Below are 21,961 nucleotides of genomic sequence, written 5' to 3' on the forward strand. Positions count from 1 at the left end.
AACTCTAAACTAAGAGAATAAATCAACTTTAAAATGTTGTGAATGTGGCTCTGTTACGGAGCTATGATTTCTAAGTTCTCTTATTATTGTATTCTTTGTTCTTATCTTGTTTACATGACTAGCCGATAAAATGTTGTGAATGTGGCTCTGCTACTAATCTTCAAAGTGAAGTATTTGTCTTTCCAATAGCCATTGATGGTTGTGTTGATCTTCAACCAGCATTAGAAAAATATACACACTCATTGCTATCTCAATATAACTATCTTCGTTGCTAGAATATACAAACTTTTGATATCCAACATGCTTCACCTATCATCACATTTGTCCTGAAAAGGTTTGGTCCACATGGTAAGAAACCCGAGCATATTGTGTTTCCCCCTTCCTTGCACTTGAGTCCTTTCGCATGCACAAGCACGTTTTATGTCTGTTCAAGTCTCTTATTGTTTAGGCAGGCCTCTCTTAACTACCATCAATGTGCATGATGGGAGCATAATGGAATTAGGACACTGCTGCTGTATCCGTAAAAGCACCAAAACTTGGTACTTGTATAATGATTCGGAGGTATTGAAAATCATGTTATGTTTATTCATTTTGTACATTTTATACAATAGTGTATTTAATCATCCAAGAGAGTTTCAAAAGTTGTCGGTGAAGTTGATTAATGATCGGAGGTATTGAAAATCATGTTATGTTTATTCATTTTGTACATTTTATACAATAGTGTATTTAATCATCCAAGAGAGTTTCAAAAGTTGTCGGTGAAGTTGAAAGTTTAAAGGCTGATGGAATGTAGATGGTGCAACTCATTCGTATAATGGTGCATAATGGTGTAACTCACTCGTATTAAACACTTTATTTTTAAACTTCTCAATAATTTGTACATAATGGTGCAACTCACTTGTATTTATAGACATTCATAATTTATCTAGAATTCTCTATTCTATTCTTTTGTGTTCTTTATATCTAGATTTTTCTCTATAAAAATCTAGATATTTTTAGATAATATATATTGCACATAATTCCATCTCTAGTTAATGTAACATCCAAATTTCCGAACCCCAAGAAATTTATATCTTTTAAATGCCATGACGTCAGTGAAATAAATGAGGCGTGTGGAATTACTGCATAACATTAGTGCTTAGGGTTTTATTTCACGAATTTAATTACCTGGACTGATTGTATGAACGACCTTGTGTTGAATCATAAATGGGTGCCTCACGATTGATAAAAAATTATTATTGAGTGCTTGGAATAACACTAAGGCACTAATTAATTCCATACGTGATGTTCAAATTTGTTTTGTCGAGGTGACAAAATTTAATACAATAATATTTATACTCAAAAGGGGTGTTTGGTTTGCAAGATTGTATCTCGTATTAAATTAATAGTGTGTTTGGTTCAACGGATTAAATCCTTCAACTCAATCCTAAATGAATAATCATGGGATAATTAGTCTTTAGCTAACCCCTATGACTAAAATAATCTCACGACTCAATCCTAGATTATATCTTGGTATTATTTTATCTTGTCAACCGAACACCACCAAAGATTATTAATTCGATTCAATTCTGTGTTGAGTGCAATAAACAAAATAAAATACTTGAAGATTTTATTTTGGGCCCTATTTAATTAATTTTAAATCCTACATTAGTGAGCCCAAATAATTAAAGATGTTGTTGTGCACAAAAACATCTTCCTCAATGATCTCACGCGATCTCCGCTCTTCCATAATCTGCAAAATAAATCCCAAACCTTGTGCTCAATCAATTCAATTATTCAAATCAATTTTAATACAATCAAATACCATAATCACTCTCGCTCCAAAACGGACTCTTTAATTGAAGTAGTGACTTAGATTATGAAATTATTCTTTTATAGAAATAAATTTTGAATTAAAGGAATTTAAGTGAAGTAAATGACGCACTTAATTTAATCAAATCCCCTGATTTGATTAAAATACGAATTTCTATAAGTCCTAAGAATAACATGAGAAAATAACGAGCTGTAGACATGAACCCCTACATAGTTTGTTTAACATAGTTTGTTTAACGTATTAGTAAATTAACACATTTCTTAATAACTTTTCTTTTACTAATCGACTCTAACTAAAATGAAAAATACAGTTCGTGTTGAACAGATTAGTGAATTCTTCATTTTATAATTTTTAAATTCCGCCAAAATATTCTATTTGTTAATCTAGGTCAAACAAAAAATATTTAAAAATTTTTTTTGAAAGGGAAAACATGTTAACCTCAAATGAGTTTTATATATATGAATTACGAAATTAATGTAATTAATTAAACGAGACAAAACTAATGGGCCTAAACTGATATTGCTGAAACAAAGACCACAACGGAGGTTGATAAAATTTAGCTGGGCCTAATGGGCCCTAAAATTAATGTTACTATCTTTTAATCGTTTTATTTCTGCAATTTTTATTTTCTTATCTATAAGTATAACCATTTTTGACTATACTAAACAGTCTAAACTCACACAAATTGGGTGACTTATATCTCTGAATTATTGGTTGAAATTAGAGGAGTGTTACACTGATTTAATTGGGTTTCATCATCCATAGTTAATCCAACAATTTAGAAGAATATATGATTTTTTTTCAAAAAATATTACTACTAGAAAATTTGTAATGACATATGACAGGACACAAATTACTCTAGGAAAAAAAATTCATGAACAAAAATTTATTAGTTTTTAATACAATCAAACATAACTTTGCTATTTTGTGAAATAACTTTTCTTTGAATTTGGGCTCAAGTTCTTGCACGAAATTATACTACCTATTGTTTATGAATCAGTCAAACTCATCTGAGTATTTTTGTATTTGTATTTGAATACCACATATATTTTATCTTTGATTTTGTATTTATTGGAAAATTTATAATATTCGTATATTATTATTATGAACTGTCTTCCATTTTATTATGTAATACTTTAAGTGATCATGAATTAGGGTTAATTCTTCTTTTGTTCTGGGATGTTAACTGCATTCCATCTTAATGAAGGAGAATAGATTTGTTCCCAGTTAGGGAGTGACGCATAAAGGTTATGCGTCACTCTTAATGAAACGCATAAAGGTTATGCGTCTTTAAGCAAAGACGCATAAGGGTTATGCGTTGTTAGGTGAAAACGCAAATAAAATTAGCGTTTTGGAGTGACGCACAAGAGTTATGCGTCTTTCATTAGTGACGCATAACTATTATGCGTCGTTGCTTAGTGACGCAAAAGTCTTATGCGTCTTTGCCTGCTGACGCATAAAAGAGATGCGTCTTCCAGTCGCGATTTAAACAGGCAGAACAGACAGCAAACTCACTTCCAGTTCGCGAGAAGGCAGCGGCGGCGAATTCAGGCGGTCCTGCGGCGATTCCGGCGAAATACTCTCCTTTTCCGGCGGATTTCAACCAAATTGCAAACATCTTCAAGTAATTGTTCTTCAATTTCACTAAATTCATCCTTTATTGCTTTGTTTGAGTAGGTTTTCCCTAATTTAGCAAAATTAGGGTTTATGATGAAATTGATGAATTTATGATGAAATTGATGAATTTAGGGTCGATTTTTGTTGTTTTGTTGCTTGTTTGTGGGTTTCACATGTATATAATGCAATGGGTGGAAGTAATTGTTCAATATTTGTAATTGTGCCCTTTTTTACAAAGCTAAAAATTGAATCTTGGTTTATATGTTTTCAAATTGGAATATAGTTTTTTGCTTTTCAATTAAAGTTGCAATTTAGGTTGGATTATTGAGTTTTTTGTGATAAAATTTGAATCTTGAACAATAATTTTTAAATTTTGTTTAAGTGATTACTTATTGAGGTATTTGAGTGCTATGTAGATATTAATTTGTTGATAAATATGTTAGTTTTGTTTGTGACATCTTAGATTGGTATGTTGGAGGTTATTGGATATGTAGATTTTCAACTTATGCTATGTTGTATGATTGATGATATTAAACAGATGACATCTACAAGTTCCGAAAGACAGTTATGCTATGGACCTGAGGATCCATCACTACTCTTTCATCAAGACGAACACATCTCAGCCTCATTGATGGCTGATGGCACATCAAATGTTTTCAGAGTTCGTCGGACGGAAACTAAGGTTTGGGCAATGCCAATACATGAAAATGTGAAGTATTGGCTTGATGTATGGGGTTTCAGAGGCGTGTTGGAAAGTAATAGGCCAATGAGGATGGACAATGAGCTTATCACTGCCCTTGTCGAGCGTTGGAGGCCTGAGACTCACTCTTTCCACCTACTAGTTGGAGAAGCTACCGTAACCTTACAGGATGTGCAAAGCCTGTGGGGTTTGAGAGCAGACGGGCGTGTTTTCACTGGCTATGACTACCCTATCGGATATGAAGATTGGCCCAGCAAGTGTCGAGATATGTTGGGATGGATACCTGACGTGGACACAGAAACGAAGCAGGGCGGATTGCTAATGACATCTCTGATCCACCAAGCGACACTACCTTTGGATGATGGGCTACATGCTTATGCATACGTCCAAAGGGCACGTATACATGCTCTGATCTTGTTAGGAGGGCTTATTTCACCGGACACCACAGGGTGCAAGGTCCCCTTTATGTGGTTAAATGCCTTTGACGATCCGAACCAAGTGGCTAATATCAGTTGGGGTAGTGCTGCTTTGGCGTATCTGTATCATTATTTATGCGAGGCTTCTGTAGGCAGGCAGAAGAGGGATTTGGGTGGACCTATGGTTCATTTGCAGCTATGGGCGTGGGAAAGAATGCCCACATTGAGGCCATCCTTTGTGATATCGCCTATGCACACGCCGTATACCCCGTGTGGAGCCAAGTAATGTATTTTTTACATTAACTCACTTAATTATTTGTCTTTGGTAACTTTTGACATTAATTTTATGTGTAGGTGGCACGGAGTGACTGAAATAGGAAATGCTCCCCGATATTCAGTTGCTTATTATCGTGATCAATTATCACTGATTCGTCCCGGCCAGGTGAAATTTATTTCCATTGTCTTAGTTAATGAATTTACTATAACTATGATTTTTATATTATAGGTTTTTTATTATATCCTAATCAATTATCACTGATTCATCCCGGCCAGTTGCTAATTTGATTTTTATATTATATGTTTGTAGTTTCTGTGGACACCGTACATAGATTGCATCTTGCCCGATCACTGCATTGATTCGACCGCATCCTTCTTGTGCGACACTTACTTGGTGTGCTGGTCATTTGTCGAGGCACACAAGGCTGGACGGGTTTGCCGACAATTTAACCGCTACCAGCGTATTCCTGAGTATCATGATTGGATGCTAAAGAATGCCGGACATTTGTGTAAAAGTCACCGTCGTGGGATGAAGGGCGCTGATTGGGCAAAGAAACATAAATTGTACATTGATGAGTGGGATATGAGACACGAGAGGTTCCAATCAACTTTTGACCATGCAACGGCGGGCATGGAAGGTCGCATTAATCCGGGCTATATGGCGTGGTACAATAGGATCACGGTGTCATACCTAACTCAACCTGGGACACAGTCAACGACTGGGATGAACGAGTCAGCCTCTTCTATGAAAGTGTTGGTATGTTTTTGTATATAAAAATGAATTCAGTTTTAAATTTGTATATGTTGGTTTTAATGATTTTGTATTATCCAGGTTGAGATGGCTCAGGGGATATGGCATTTGACCTCTGAACATGACACCGATCCTCGGTTACGGCAGATTCGAGAAATGGTTGCTGAGGGTCTTCGTGCGACAGGTAATACTGATGTGATGGAGTATCCCACGTCGCAACGGCGAGATGTGGTCATGCCGACACGCCCACCGACTTCTATTCGTCATGGAGTGCCGGGTGTTCGAGTAGGTGGACACCGGTATACCCGACAGTATAGGTTGTCGCAGCCGCAACAGCCGCAGCCTGATTATGCGGAACCAGAGCCACTGAGTCCAGAGTACGATCCCCCAGTTGGTCTGTCTACCCAGGGTCACAGTTCCAGATGAGTGGTTCAAGCCACGACGACTCGCAATGGGGAACAAGATTATCATGTGATTCATTCTTCGACGCTGGTACTGATTGGGATGCAGCTAGAGCACGACGTGATTCATATTTCCAGAATTACCAATTTGTGGCTCGTGTGAGGGAAGAAGAGGGTCAGCGGGAACAGGAACAGGAAGAAGAGGACAACGAAGAAGAAGACGAGGAAGAAGAGGACGCGGAATCAGGAAGTGTGGAAGGGGATGAAGTAGTAATATCTCGACCACCTACCGAGGGATCGTCACGCCCAATTGTGAAGAGTTCATCAAGTAAGATTGGGAAGGCAATGCACAATGTATTAAGGGAATTTTCAACAAGGAGGAACAAAGGGAAAGCTGCAACAAAATACACTCCTTCGGGGAAATAGGTTTTTGATATGAGTTGGTGTCATATGTATCTTTCAGTTGAACTTATATGTTTTAATGGTCTTTGGTGGAATTTTGTTTATAAATATGTTGGTATTTGTTTATTTTTAAACAGGCTTTGGTCACATAATTAAGGTAAATTCTTGCAAATTTTTTTAAAAATTGACAATACAAAGTATCGATTGTCAAACACTCATTCCACCTGCTTGAAAAAAATGACAACAGAATTCATTTGACATAATAACTGACAACTAAAGTCAATATAAATCATAATAATTGTCAACAACATCTACCACAAAATGTTGATAAACAAACATAGTAAATGTCAAATAAGATCCATCACATATGCCCAAAAACAAACATAGTAAATGTCATATAAGATCCATCACATATGCTCAAAAACAAACATCAACAATATTCAGCCTCGACGTCATGCCCTCTCTTGTCTGCCGTTCCTGCAAATCAACTGAAATTGTCAATAAAAAACCTAACAGCTCTCAAATACACAAATCAAATATATACCATGAAATTACTGAACAGCACCGTCTGTGCAATTTCTTCGGTCATGCCCCTCTTTCCCGCAATTTTTGCAACGGCGGGGAGCCCTCGGTTCATCTTCCTCGCTGATATCCATTTGATTACGTATCCTCCTTCTTCTAATTCGGCCACGCCTTCTAGGAATCAACTGCTGGGGGGTGATGCACAATTTCCATGGAGGTTCAACCCAATAATCTTCGTGTCTTGGTGCATCAAATGAATTTTCACCATAGTACTGTGATCTCCATGTACTTAGGTAGTAGGACTTATCTATAAGGTCAATCATGACGTGACCTCTGTCTCTAGCAACTGCACAACCATATGAACAAGGAATTCTCCACGTCTGCCACTTACCACAACTACACGTCGACTCCAGATACCTGACTTTTTGTACATTGTTGCCCTTTGACACTCCATTTTCTATTCTTCCTCGAGTTCGGACATGATACTTCCCTGTATCTCGGTCAAGTACAGTAATGTAATGTTTTCGCCCCTTTGAGTCATTCCTAGCAAGCATGTCCCTCGCCCACGGGGTTAACTCACCTTCAGTGTGTTCAATTGTTGTCTTCTTCTGCACCCACCATTTCACCGTCCTCCAAAATGTCAAATCAACCAAAGCTCTAATTGGCAACTCTCTAACACCCCTCAAAACATTGTTGTAGCACTCCGACATGTTTGTTGTGGCCACCCCCCATCGAAGTCCACCATCGTAGCATAGCGACCAACGTTCTTTTGTAATCCTATCAAGCATCCGCATCGCACCACGGCTGACATCAGATAGTGCTCGACTTCTTCTGTCAAATTTACGTACCTGAGTACTAACCCCCAACTTCCAGATTTTGGCCTTCACACTGGGGCCCTTGTGCTTCTTCAACACATTTGCTCGCACATGGACCAAACAAAATTTGTGGTGTATCTGCGGGGCCCTTGTCATGATTGCAGACTCCATTGCTTTGAAGATTCCTTTATGCCTATCTGATATAATGCACACCTCTCTCTCGTATTTCACCACATGAGTTCTTACATGATCCAAAAACCACGACCAACTGTCATTGGTTTCTTCATCCACCACAGCATATGCAATAGGCAAGCATGTCTTGTTAGCATCAAAACCACAAGCAACAAGCAGCTTACCTTTAAATCTTCCTCGGAGGTGAGTCCCATCTATTGTTAACACCGGTGCAGCCTTCTGGAAAGCATGTATTGCAGGCCCAAATGCCCAGAAAACATAGTTGAACACATTTGTACGTCTCTGACTCAACAACTCGTTGTGCTTCCATTCAACAATTGTGCCCGGATTCTGTGACTGGAGTTCAAACATGTAGCTTGGCAACTGCCTGAATGATTCCTCCCATCCACCATATACAAACTCTATAGCCTTTCTCTTTGCATACCATGCCTTCTTATAACTGATTGACACACCAAATCTGTCTTGAATATCAGCTATTATTGAGAAGACCTTGAAATCGGCACATTGTCGCACATGATGTCGAATACACAGAGCAATCATTGCCGATGAGAAGTTAGCATGATCTCTGTTAGCACGATGGCCTACACAAGTATGTCGACCCATCCACTTTCTAACTTCCCACATATCGTCATGAGCCCTTTGTGTAACTGAAACCTCCCACTTACATTCCCTCGCTTTTTCAGCGTCGGTGGTGCTGATGATGCCTATACCTGTTGCTGTCGTTCCTGCTGGAAATTTGCATACGGCATGCCACCTTCTTCTTAATTTGCTCTCGACGACCTTAAACTGTTTTTCCTGCCACAAACTCCACACAGTTATAGCAGTCTTCACATGAAGCTTGGAATCAAATTTTGTTCCCAACACAATCCGATGCGGCTCTTTCTCATCCCAATACAAATTGCTATGTTCATTATCAACAACATCATCAGATACTCCAGAAGGACCACTTGGTAATTTGCGAAAGAATTTCAACCCCCTAGTGTTGTACTCTGGAAGTGGTTGTTCACCTTGTACAACAGGTTTACAAGGTATTATCTCATCATCAGAAGAACCATCACCATCATCAGAAGAACCATCACCATCACAGAGATCGGGTTATGGCTCAGTCTCAGATAATGCTGTTGGCTCATTAAGAACATCTACAACATCTACCTCATCATTCAATCCAACACCAACATCAACAGCATCTACAACATCTCTCTGCTCATTCATACTATGATCAAAGTTCATATGTTCACCCCTAGCAGATGATCCAATACCACAGTCTGAGCTCAAAAGTTCAACCCTCGCAGATGATCCAATACCACAATCAACAACTGGTGGGATTTCTGAACTTCTCACAGGTGAATACTCAACAAATAATTCAATACACCCACTTGAATTTCGAGCATTGTTGAACATAAACATTACACTTTCATCATTGCAAATCACAGAACATGTATAACTCATACCGGAAGCAAAGATTATACATTGTCTCCACAATAATTCAATAGTGTGTTGGTTCATATCTATTCTCATCGCATCACATATCATTGCAACCAATTCAGAATAGGAAACACACGAATTTAATACGATGGAGCTCCTCGCACGAGGTGGATCATAACCAATACCCATATGGGGTAGTTGAACTACTCTACCACCCCAATACAAACTCACAAATACTTGCATGATTTCTGCATCAATAACATTTTCCAAAAACAACAATTAGGGACATTTTTCCTATAAGCCCTAATTTAAAAAATTGGGTAAAACTAACAAATGAAAGCAAAATAAACATGAATAAAGATGAATGTAGCTAAATTGAAGTACAATTACCGGTACTTATGAAGAAAATGCTGAAAATCGACCGAAATCGTCGAAAAACGGCGGAAATCGCCAACCCGTGACTCCTTGCTTCTGCTTCTGTTCTGTTTGCGCCTTCTGCCCTTTAAAACCCGACTGAAAGACGCATAACGTATATGCGTCATTAACGAAAGACGCATAATCTATATGCGTCATAAGGGAAAGACGCATAAGCTATATGCGTCATTACTGAAAGACGCATAAGGGTTATGCGTCTTTGTAAAACGCAATATTTTATGCGTTTTCACTTTAACGACGCATCATCGTTATGCGTCTTTCAATAAAGACGCATCTCCTTTATGCGTTTCATTAAGAGTGACGCATAACCTTTATGCGTCACTCCCTAACTGGGAACAAATCTATTCTCCTTCATTAAGATGGAATGCAATTACAAGCCTAGAACAAAAGAAGAATTAACCCCATGAATTAGTCAACCTTCGCTTTACTATTTGGTCCTTTTTCCATTGATTTTGAACACAATACTTACGTTAAATTTTGTTTATTATCTTGGAAGAGAAGTGATTAATGTACAACTAAATAACATGCATAATTAAACAAATACCAGCCATTAGATGAAAAAATTGAAGGATGAGATTAGATGAATTTTGAAAATATGGAGTTCACTATAAGAGTGTATTGGTTCAATCTGTGTTCAAATTCGTGTTATGAACTAAGCGTCTTTATAGTGAACTAAACCTAACCCTTCATTATAATGACACATTTTTGTTCGATCCGTGTTTTTAAATCTATGTTACGAACTAAAACGCATTTATAATTAATAAACTAAAACAACTTTATTGTGACCAAAATGCAATTATAGTAAACTTCATGTTTTAGTCTATTGTTTAAATTAACAGTTATCCTATATCACTACTCTAGGTTGGAAATTATTTCGTCTTTTAAAACACCAACCCGATTTGTACGCAATGTTATCTTGAATTATTTCGTCTTAGATAGTACAAGTTTTTAGATTTAGATAATTTGGTAAGTACAAAAGAGTCGGATATAAATAAAATTTCAAAAGATTTATTTTGGAGGAATATCTTTGTACATAATCACAAATTATGTTTCAATTTATAATGTACATATTTTTAGTGATAATAAGTTAGTCAACCTTCGCTTTACTATTTGTCTTTTTTCTTCTCTGATTTGGAACGCAATCCTTACATTCAAATTTTTTATATGCTGAAAAAAAAATCGTAATATAAAATCGTTATACTATATCTTATCATGAATTATATCTTAAAAAATTATTTTTATATGATTTGTGATTATAACTTGGTCAAATTTCACTCTCTTTGTTTTGTTTTTCAAGTTGACTGTCAAATTGTTGAGGTATGTTGGATTTCAATTTAGAGATTTTTCCTATTTAAACTGTTACTCTTGAGGTACTTGAGTATCCAACAAAATATAATTCACTTCAATACATGAGTAAAGAGAGTATGATTTCTGAAAAAAGAATAACAATCAAAATTTTTTTTTTTGTTCTTTCTTGTGTGTTTGTTTCAGGAGACGCAGAAGTGAGATGCATCGAGAGTGAGCGAGAAGCTCTTCTTAGCTTCACGAATGGCACCATGGACCGGTTTGGTATTATCTCGTCGTGGCGGAGCAACGAATGCTGTGAATGGCTCGGTGTTGAGTGCAGCAACACCACTGGCCATGTCATCGCCCTCAAAATTTTTGGTTTAAATTTTGGAGGTAAGGTTGGCTCTTCGTTGCTTGAGTTGCATCATTTAAATCATCATGATCTCAGTGGGAATGATTTTGGAGGCACTCCAATCCCGTAATTCATTGGTTCTATGAAGCAATTGCAACACTTGTTTCTTAGAGATTCTAACTTTTCTGGGAGTATTCCTGCTCAGTTAGGGAACCTCACCAACCTACGCTCACTCGATCTCTCGTTTAACTCTTTGAGTTCCATATCCCCTTTTATGCTTGGTTCTGTATTTGAATCACTTGAAAAGCTGGACTTGTCTGTTAACCAAATCAATGGTTCAATGCCAGACCCGAGAGCATTTCCTTCATTGATAGAACTAAATCTTATGGTTAATAACTTTACAGGCACCATTCCTATGAGTATTGGCCAACTCTCAAATCTTCAACTTCTATCTCTATCTTATAATTATTTGGAAGGTTTAGTTTCTGAGTCCCACTTCATCAAGCTTGATAAGTTACAAAGACTATATTTATCCTTTAATCCATCCTTGCATATTGCTTCTGATTGGATTCCGCCTTTTCAGTTGAATATCTTATCTTTAGTCGGGTGCAATGTGGGCCCGTATTTTCCAAAATGGATTCAAACTCAGAGGAATTTGTCATCCCTTGATCTTAGTAGTGCCAATATAAGAGATGAAGCCCCGAGGTGGTTGTGGAGTGTGTCTTCTTCATTACGTGGCTTATATCTGTCCGACAATCAAATTAATGGTACTATTCCGAATCTCTCATCCACCTCCATCCGGTATACGCATCTTAGTTACAATCAATTCTCGGGTCCTATACCATTATTTCCCGCCACAACCTCCGAGTTTCTATTAAGTGGAAATATGTTCTCCGGCTCAATTTCATCTATTTGCAACACTGACCACCATGATCTCCTACATCTTGACATTTCAAATAATCAGTTGGCGGGAGAGGTTCCCGACTGCTGGGAGAAATTGCCGAACTTGCACACCCTTAATCTGGCTAACAACAGTCTTTCTGGTGAAATCCCTCCCTCTTTAAGCAGTTTACAAAAATTAAATAGACTCCAAATGCATGGTAATAATTTATCTGGTGAGTTGCCTTACAATTTGAGCCTTTGCCAACAATTGTTATCCATTGATGTCGGGGGGAACAAGTTAACAGGAAAGATCCCCTCTTGGATTGGCCAGTTGTATGGAGTGTTCTTTCTAAACCTTCGTGGAAATAAATTGCATGGCAGTATCCCTCCCGAGATATGCAATCTTACTAATATTCAAGTTCTGGATTTATCGATAAACAATCTGTCTTCGGTAATACCTGATTGCTTTGACAATTTTACATTCTTGAATAGGTCGAAAAATATGCCTTTCATTATACCTAGTTTTGGTCAAAGCTCCGTACATGAAAACGGATTTTCATCGTTTCAATGGAAAGGTCAGGAATTTGAATATAATCGGGGTAATATAGTGCTTCTCAAACTCATTGATTTTTCAAGCAATGGATTGACCGGGAACATCCCCAAATCGTTTTCTACTATGAGGGGATTGAGATCCTTGAATCTATCTAGAAATAGTTTGACGGGCTATATAATTCCAGATATTGGTAAAATGGAGTTGCTAGACTCTCTTGATCTTTCTCACAACCAACTCGCTGGCCAAATACCTACAAGTTTGGCAGAAATAGACACTCTTGGTGTTCTTGATTTGTCGAACAACAATTTGTCTGGAAAAATTCCAACGGGTACTCAACTTCAGAGCTTCAACACATCGGCTTATGCTGATAATGATGGACTATGTGGTGACCCTCTACCAAAGTGCCCCGATGAATCAAGTTTCTAAGTTGAATCAAGTTGAGCAAGCTCATGACCGATGATCTTTCTAAGTTGTTGTAATAGGGAAATAAAAATTCATCTCGTTTCTCATGTGAATTGGGTGAATGTAGTTTTAATTTGTTTTCATTGTATTCTACTTGTATTTGTATACTTTATGTTGGTGTGTATAAATGTGTTGCTTCTTTATAATGAACATGTGTTTTTTAGTAATCTAAGACAAAGACAAATACACAATGCATTAACCTTGATTTTCGAAGTATGGTACAACTGAAATTTACTGAATCTAATCACGAATTCATCGACTCCACGTCACTCGTGCACAGGGGGCGCAGAGCCAGTCCTTAAGCAGCCCGCGAGGCAAATGCCCCTCACCTTTATAGATATATAAATTCTTCACATTGTTGATGAGAAAATCATATACAATCTTCATGCACTTAAATTCGCCATTGTTGATGCGAAATATCATTGTATATAATCTTCATGAATTAACTTTCCATTTATTATTGAGTGTTTGGAATAACACCAAAGCACTAATTAATTCCATACGTGACAACATTTAATATGATAATATTTATACTCAAAGATTATTAAATTTAACTCAATTCCGTTTAGAGTACAATAAACTCAATGAAATGTTTAAAGTCCAATTAAGTGGAATACAAGATTCGGACTAAGCAATATAAATAGAATTCCAGCAGCTTTGGGCCCTGTTTATAAAATTTTAAACCCTACATTAATGGGCCCAAATATTCAATTTGTTAATCTAGGTCAAAAAAAAAATATTTTAAAAACTGTTTTCTAAAGAAAAACATGTTACCCCAAATTAGTATATAATATATGAATTAGAAAAATTAATGTAATGAAAAATAATGAAAACGTCAAACCTAATGGGCCTAAACTGATGTAGCTAAAACAAAGACCACAACGGAGGTTGATAAAATTTAGCTGGGCCTAATGGGCCCGAAAATTAATGTCATTATCGTTTAATCGTTTTATTTTCTGCAATTTTTATTTTCTTATCTATAAGTATAACTAGAATTCACTAACTAAGCTCACAAAAATTGGGTGACTTAGAGGAGTGTTAAACTAATTTAATTGCGTTGCATCATCCATAGTGGAGTATATGAATTTGTTTTTAAAAATATAGCTATAAAATAGTAGAAAATTTAAAATAACACATGACAGGACACAAATAACTCTAGGAAAAAAAAAAATCATGAACACAAAATTTATTAGTTTTTAATATAATCAAACATAACTTTGCTATTTTGTACATAACTTTTCTTTGAATTTGGACTCAAGTTCTTACGCGAAATTATACTACCTATTGTTTATGAATCAGTCAAACTCATCTGAGTTTTTTGTAGCATTTGTTTTTGAATACCACATATATTTTATCTTTTATTTTGTATTTATTGGAGAATTTATAATCTTCGTATATAATCATTATGAATTGTCTTCCAATTTATTATGTAATATTTTAAGTGAGCATGAATTAGTCAACCTTCGCTTTACTCTTTGGTCCTTTTTCCATTCATTTTGAATACAATTCTTACGTTAAATTTTGTTTATATCTTGGAACACTAAATAAAATGTTATAAAATAAATTTCAGCTATTAGATAAAAAATGGAAGGATGAGATTAGATGAATTTTGAAAACATGGAGTTCTCTGTAAGACTGTTTTGGTTCACTTTGTCTCTGTGTTTTCATATTCATGCTATGAACTAAACTCCTTTATAGTGAACGAAAACACTGTTATAGTGAACTAAACCTAAACCCTTCCTTATAATGACATTTCTGTACAATCCGTATTTTCAAATCTATGTTACGAAACTAAAAGACTATTAATGAATTAAAACAAATTTATAGTGACCAAAACGCAATTATAGTGAACTTCGTGCTTTAGTCTATAGTTATGCATTAAATTAATAGTTGTCCTATATCACTACTCTATGCTGGAAATTATTTCGTCTTTTAAAACACCAACCCAATTTCTGCGCTATACGATCATGAATCATTTGGTGTCTGATAGTATAATTTTAAGATTGAGATAAATTTGGTACGTAGAAAAGAATCGGATATAATTGATACTATAAAAATAAAATTTCATAAGATTTATTTTGGAGATTTATTTAAACAAAGAATATAACAATAAGTAATTATTTTATAATTTTTCGCTTCGACCAAAATAATGAATATGGTTCGTTCAATTCTTCATTTCATTGATGTAAAAATCATATTGTACAATCTTCATGCCTGTACAGTTAAATTTGCACATTAAATTGATGGAAGAATATCTTTGTACATAATCACGAATTATGTTTCAATTTATAATGTACATATTTTTAGTGATAATAATTTAGTCAACCTTCGCTTTACTATGTGTCATTTTTCTTCTCTGATTTGGAACGCAATCCTTACGTTCGAATTTTTTACATGTTGAAAAAAAAAATCGTAATATAAAAGCTCGGACCTCTTTTAACGTTATACTATATCTTATCATGAATTATATCTTAAAAATTTATTTTTATATGATTTGTGATTATAACTTAGTCAAGTGTCACTTTCTTGTTTTGTTTTTCAAGTTGACTGTCAAGTTTTCGAGGTACGTTGGATTTCATTTTAGAGATTTTGCCTATTTAAACCGTTACCCTTAATATACAATTCAGTATCCTACAAAATACAATTCACTTCAATACATGAGTAAAGAGAGTATGATTTCTGAAAAAAGAATAGCAATCAAATTTGTTCTTGTTGTTCTTTCTTGTGTGTTTGTTTCAGGAGACGCGGAAGTGAGATGCATCGAGAGTGAGAGAGAAGCTCTTCTTAGCTTCAAAAATGGCCTCATCAACGATGGTGTTCTCTCGTCGTGGCGAAGCAACGAATGCTGCAAATGGCATGGTGTTGAGTGCAGCAACACCACTGGCCATGTCATCGCCCTCAAATGTGATAACTTTGGATTGCGAGGTGAGGTTCGTTCTTCATTGCTTGAGTTGCATCATTTAAGTCATCTCAACCTGGATTGGAATGAGTTTGGATCCATTCCAATTCCAGAATTCATTGGGTCTATGAAACAATTACAACACTTATCTCTTGAGCATTCTGGCTTTTATGGGAAATTTCCTCCTCAGTTAGGGAACCTTACCAACCTACGCTCGCTTGCACTCGGTTGGAATGGTTTTGAGACTATCCCTCCTGAGTTAGGGAACCTTACCAATCTACGGTCACTTGACCTTAGTTGGAATTATCTGAGGATCGTTCCTCCCCAATTGTGGAACCTTACCAACCTACGCTCACTTGATCTTAGTTTCAATAGTTTGGTGACCGTCCCTCCTCAATTAGGGAACCTTACCAACCTACGCTCACTTGTCCTTCATAAGAATGATTTTGGAGGCACTCCAATCCCGGAATTCATTGGTTCCATGAAACAATTGCAACACTTGTCTCTTCAGGATTCTAATTTTTCTGGGGTTGTTCCTCCTGAATTAAGGAACCTTACCAATCTACGCGCACTTGATCTCTCGTTTAACTCTTTGACTTCAATGTCTCTTTCTATACTTGGTTCTGTGTTGAAATCACTCCAAATACTAAACTTGTATGGAAATCAATTCAACGGATCGATCCTAGACCTAAGACCATTTCCTTCGTTGACACACTTATACCTCTCCAGAAACAACTTTACAGGTCCCATTCCTCTGAGTCTTGGCCAACTCTCCGAGCTTCAAATGTACATCTTTCTTTTAATTCTTTGGAAGGTTTAGTGTCTGAATCCCACTTCATAAAGCTTGATAAGTTAACTACACTGGATTTATCCTACAATCCATTATTGAACTTGGATATTGCCCCTGATTGGAGTCCTCCTTTTCAGTTGAGTAGCATATATTTAGTTGAGTGCGATGTGGGTCCATATTTTCCAAAATGGATTCGATCTCAGAGGAATTTGTCATCCCTTTATCTCAGTGGTGCCAATATAAGAGATGAAGTCCCCATATGGTTGTGGAATACGTCTTCCTTATTAGATACCCTATATCTCTCAGACAATCAAATAAGTGGTACAATTCCGAATCTCTCATCCACCTCCATCATGTATATGGATGTTAGTTACAATCAATTCTCAGGTCCTATACCATTATTTCCTGCAACTACTTATGAGATTCAGTTGAGTGGAAATATGTTTTCCGGTTCAATTCCATCTATTTGTGAAACACACCACGATCAGCTTGAGACTCTTTGCCTCTCCAATAATCTGTTGGAAGGACAGGTTCCCAACTGCTGGGAGAAAATGCCGGAATTGTTCTCCATCAACTTGGCTAACAACAAATTTACAGGTGAAATACCTGGCTCTTTGTTCGAGTTACAAAACCTTTTTGCCCTACAGATGCGTGGTAATAATTTATCTGGTGAGTTGCCTTTTAGTTTGAGACATTGCCAAACATTGATTATCTTTGATGTTGGAGGGAACAAGTTAACAGGAGAGGTCCCAACTTGGATTGGCCAGTTGCCAAACATGATATTTCTAAATCTTCGAAGAAATAAATTGCATGGCAGTATTCCTTCCCAGATATGCAATCTTACATTTATTCAAATTCTGGATTTGTCGATAAATAACTTTTCTTCGATAATACCCGATTGCTTCAACAATTTTACTGTCTTGTCTGGTAAGTATATCCAAAATCCAGATATTGATGAATATCTTTTTGCTTCGATAGACCTTATGAATGAAAATAAGCACAATGGATATTCATCATTTCAATGGAAAGGCAAGGAATCGGAATATTGGAATAATGTCAAATGGCTCAAACTCATTGATTTTTCTAGCAATAGATTGACCGGAAACATTCCCAAATCGTTTTCCACTATGAGGGGATTAATATCCTTGATCTATCAAGAAATAGTTTGGCAGGATATATAATTCCAGATATTGGTAATATGGAGGTGCTAGATGCTCTTGATCTATCTTACAACCAATTCTCTGGCAAGATACCTATAAGTTTGGCAGGAATACACACTCTTGGTTTTCTCGATTTGTCGAACAACAGTTTGTCTGGAAAAATTCCAACCGGTACTCAACTTCAGAGCTTCAATGCATCGTATTATGCCGGTAATGATGGACTATGTGGCGACCCTCTACCAAAGTGCCCCGGAGATATCTTAAGGCCATCCACCACTAATTCAAAAGGAAATATAAATGATAAAGACGACGTCTTCTCATTTATGCAAGAGGTTGGCATATCAATGGGCTTTGGTTTTATCTTTGGATTTTGGGGAGTTATTGGTTCATTCATATTGAAGAAATCATGGAGAATTTCATTCTTCAACTTGTTGGATGCTTTTGGAGATTGGTTCTACGTCAGGATTGTTGTGTTTGTATCCAAATGGAGAAGAAATTGAAATGCAATACAGGTAATATCAACTACATTTCATTTACTCGAATTTGTTATATTCACATTACTTTAAAATATTGCAATCAACATTTTATTTTTTGAATTTATAACATTCCCAATTTTTTTCAGCGGTGACACTACTCGCTTTAGAGATGAAACAAGGTGAACAAACTCGGAGCTGGTGATGTTATTTCTAAGTTATTGTAATTTTAATTTTTTAGTGTTTTTACTTTCCTTTGTAAACTATATGTTGGTATGTATTTGTTTTTTTCTAGACATGGATGTTTGTGTTTTTGTACTTTCACTCACTCTGTTTTCATAGTAGGAAAATGCTATGCTTATGCAATATTTTTCTCTAAACTATAAATAGCCAACAATATATACCCTGGGTGTTTAAGAAATTGGACTTTCTTAATAATTTTTCTTTTACTAGTCGAGTCTAACTAAAAAAAAATTAATTCTTGATGAACGTACTAATGAATTCTTCATTTTACTAATGAGAAAATCATGTACAATATTTAAATTCCGCCAACATATTCAATTTGTTAATCATGGTCAAACAAAAACTATATTTAAAAAATTTGGTTTTGAAAATAAAAAACATGTTACTCCAAATGAGTTATGTATTTTGAATAACAAAATTAATTTAGTAATGAATAATAATTAAAATGTCAAACGTAATGGGCCTAAACTGATATTGCTGAAACAAAGTCCACCAAGGGAGGTTGATCAACTTTAGCTGGGCTTAAAATGGGCCGAAAATTAATGTCACTATCTTTTAATCTTTTTAACTCGTTTTAATTTCGACAATTTTAGTATAAGTCTATTCACTAACTAAACTGCCACAAATTGGGTGACTTACATCTCTGAATTATTGGGTGAAATTAGAGGAGGAATGTTTAACTAATCCAACAATTTATTGTATGTTTTTTTTTTCAAAAAGTTAGTACATAAAATAGTAAAATTTGTAATAGCATATGACAGGACACAAATAACTAGGAAAAAAATCATAAAAATAAAATTTTATGAGTTTGTAATATAGTCAAACATAACTTTGCTAATTTGTAATTTTTCTTTGATTTTCAAGTTCTTACGACGAAATTATGACCAAATGCTTCATTTTTCATCTGAATGAAAACTATTTTTCCAATATTCTTCAAATATTTGTCAAATACTTACAATGTCGATATTTTTATATGTTCCATTGCATCACACTCGCAGTGAATATGTATGATTATATTGATTGATGGGCTGAGTTCGACAAATTTGATTTGATTTGGCAATTGTGATAAATAGTTGTGCTGTTTCTTCTATAAATGAATGTTTATGTATGTGTTTTTGCACTTTCAACACTTTGTTTGCGATGCGTATGCACTGTATTCCCTGTAAATATAGAATTTCTTCTGATATTTTTCACATTAATGCATAAATAACATTTTGAAATTTGAAATATGCATGCCAGTCCATATGCCACCAGGATGAGAACTAATTTAATTTGATGCATAGAACTAATTTAATTTCTGATATTTTCTACATTAATACATAAAGGGAATTGATCTATATTACAAACTGGTAACAGTCAGATACTAAATAGATTACTATAATTTGATCTGAGTTGATCAAATTATAGCCATAGTTGCAAAATTTGAAAATAGAATGTTAAACCACGAGATTTAAATTTTTATCTATTAAGCAAATGTTAACAAGCTGCAAATTAATTTAAATCTTTTTCTCAAAACCTCACACTAGAGAAATAAATATGAGCTAAGAAAAGACCGGAGGCCTTCCCTTATATATCAGCTCTCTAGCAAATACAATAAGGACCTATTCGATCTCATTGCTCATGCATAGAGACCGTGTTTATTCTTATATCTTATTCAATTACATTTTCACCAGTCACTTAAGATTTGAAAATGAAATATGATCCTAATAACGTTCCAATTTTTTCAGATTTGAAAATGAAATATGATCCTAATAACGTTCCAATTTTTTCCAAGAGTGTCCCATCCGTATACAAAACGATACAACATCATATATCCCTATAAAGCTATCAAAGTTATAAAGACTAAGCTTGATTACAAAAACAAAAGCGCAAAGTGTGAGATTCTTTTGAATTCAGATAGCTTATTCTACTTTTGAATTTTAAAAAATTTTAAATAAAATTATCTCAGAGGCAAAGTAATCCGAATTACGAATTTAGGTCAAATTATATTCGTAAACAAAGGCCTTAAATATATTCGTATAAAACGGAGGATGGCATATTTAGTTGGGCTTTAAACAGGCCAAATATTGGGCCTATAAAGCTGAACTGGGCTTTAAAAAAAGAACTTGGCTATATTCTCTCTTTGCTAGATTTTCCCTCCATTTTACCACTTAACACTCCAATTATGATTTTCTTAAATATGTTGTATGTTAAACATTATGCTCTTCGAAATGTTCTCTTCTTAAAAATTGTTTTTATGGGCGATGCCTGTGAGACTGAGAGTGTGATTTAGGAAAAGAATTTTCTTATTATTCAGGACATGCAAATTTAAACACGCAAACTAACATTATGATTCTTATACTTTATAGTAAAATGCGTTAACCCCATAAAGATCTGGTCATCGATATGTTTCCCACATTTTGTCACCTTTAAGTATTTGTTTTAATATTAAATAAGAAATGTAACGAATTGCAAACTCTAAATATTGTAAAAACTCCAAACTATGACCTGAACCGTTAAAAAATGTCAACGGATGACAAAATAACAACAACAGAAAATATCAACACAGTGTCAACATCAACAGTCACAAATAACAATTCAAGCCTAATCACATTGTAGTCTTCAAGAGTACTTGAGTTTTATTTTTCACATTTTATTTTTCAACATAAACAATATATTAATACAATAGTCCATTTTTGCTCTATTAAAGTTTAAACATTGCGCATTCCCATGCAACTTTTGCAATTGCAGCTGTAAGATTTGTTTGCGATTTGTAGTGATTTTATTTTATTTTTTTATAAATGGCCTTTCCAGAATTTGAGACTTTGCGAGAAGGTGGCTGAGACATAAAATCTGGCTCGGCCCGATTTCGAACGAGTGAGTCCCGAAATTCATAAGTTTTCCATTGTCTTTAACAACGAGGAGAAGTAATGCGACAGCATATGTCTCAGAATCTACCAATAAGAAAATAGCAAGCCTTTCATGTTTGTCTTGACATAGGAAAAAGTGTGTGAGTCGAGGCATGAGCTTGGCCTCCAAATGCACAAAGCGCACCGACGCCGTCTGATTGGAACGAAGGCAAGTTTGCTTAGGAAATTTAATTACTTTCTGAAGAT

General features: G+C 35.4%; 3 pseudogenes across 1 annotated transcript; 2 read left to right on the forward strand and 1 right to left on the reverse strand.

Annotated features, from left to right (window-relative positions):
- Positions 1 to 6,927: 6,927 nt before the first annotated feature.
- Positions 6,928 to 9,594, reverse strand: LOC148929674 (uncharacterized; annotated as a pseudogene).
- A 1,580-nt stretch (positions 9,595 to 11,174) lies between these two features.
- Positions 11,175 to 13,265, forward strand: LOC125195537 (receptor-like protein EIX2; annotated as a pseudogene).
- Positions 13,266 to 15,958: 2,693 nt separating this feature from the next.
- LOC125197345 (receptor-like protein EIX2) lies at positions 15,959 to 18,919 on the forward strand (annotated as a pseudogene). Its single transcript, XR_016128703.1, has 2 exons — positions 15,959 to 18,662; positions 18,773 to 18,919. The product of XR_016128703.1 is annotated as a receptor-like protein EIX2 (transcript).
- The last annotated feature ends 3,042 nt before the right edge of the window (positions 18,920 to 21,961 follow it).

The sequence above is a fragment of the Salvia hispanica genome, chromosome 4 (assembly GCF_029641045.1).
Source record: "Salvia hispanica isolate PSC_SH4W2 chromosome 4, Shi_PSC_v1, whole genome shotgun sequence".
NCBI classification, from domain to species: Eukaryota; Viridiplantae; Streptophyta; class Magnoliopsida; order Lamiales; family Lamiaceae; genus Salvia; species Salvia hispanica.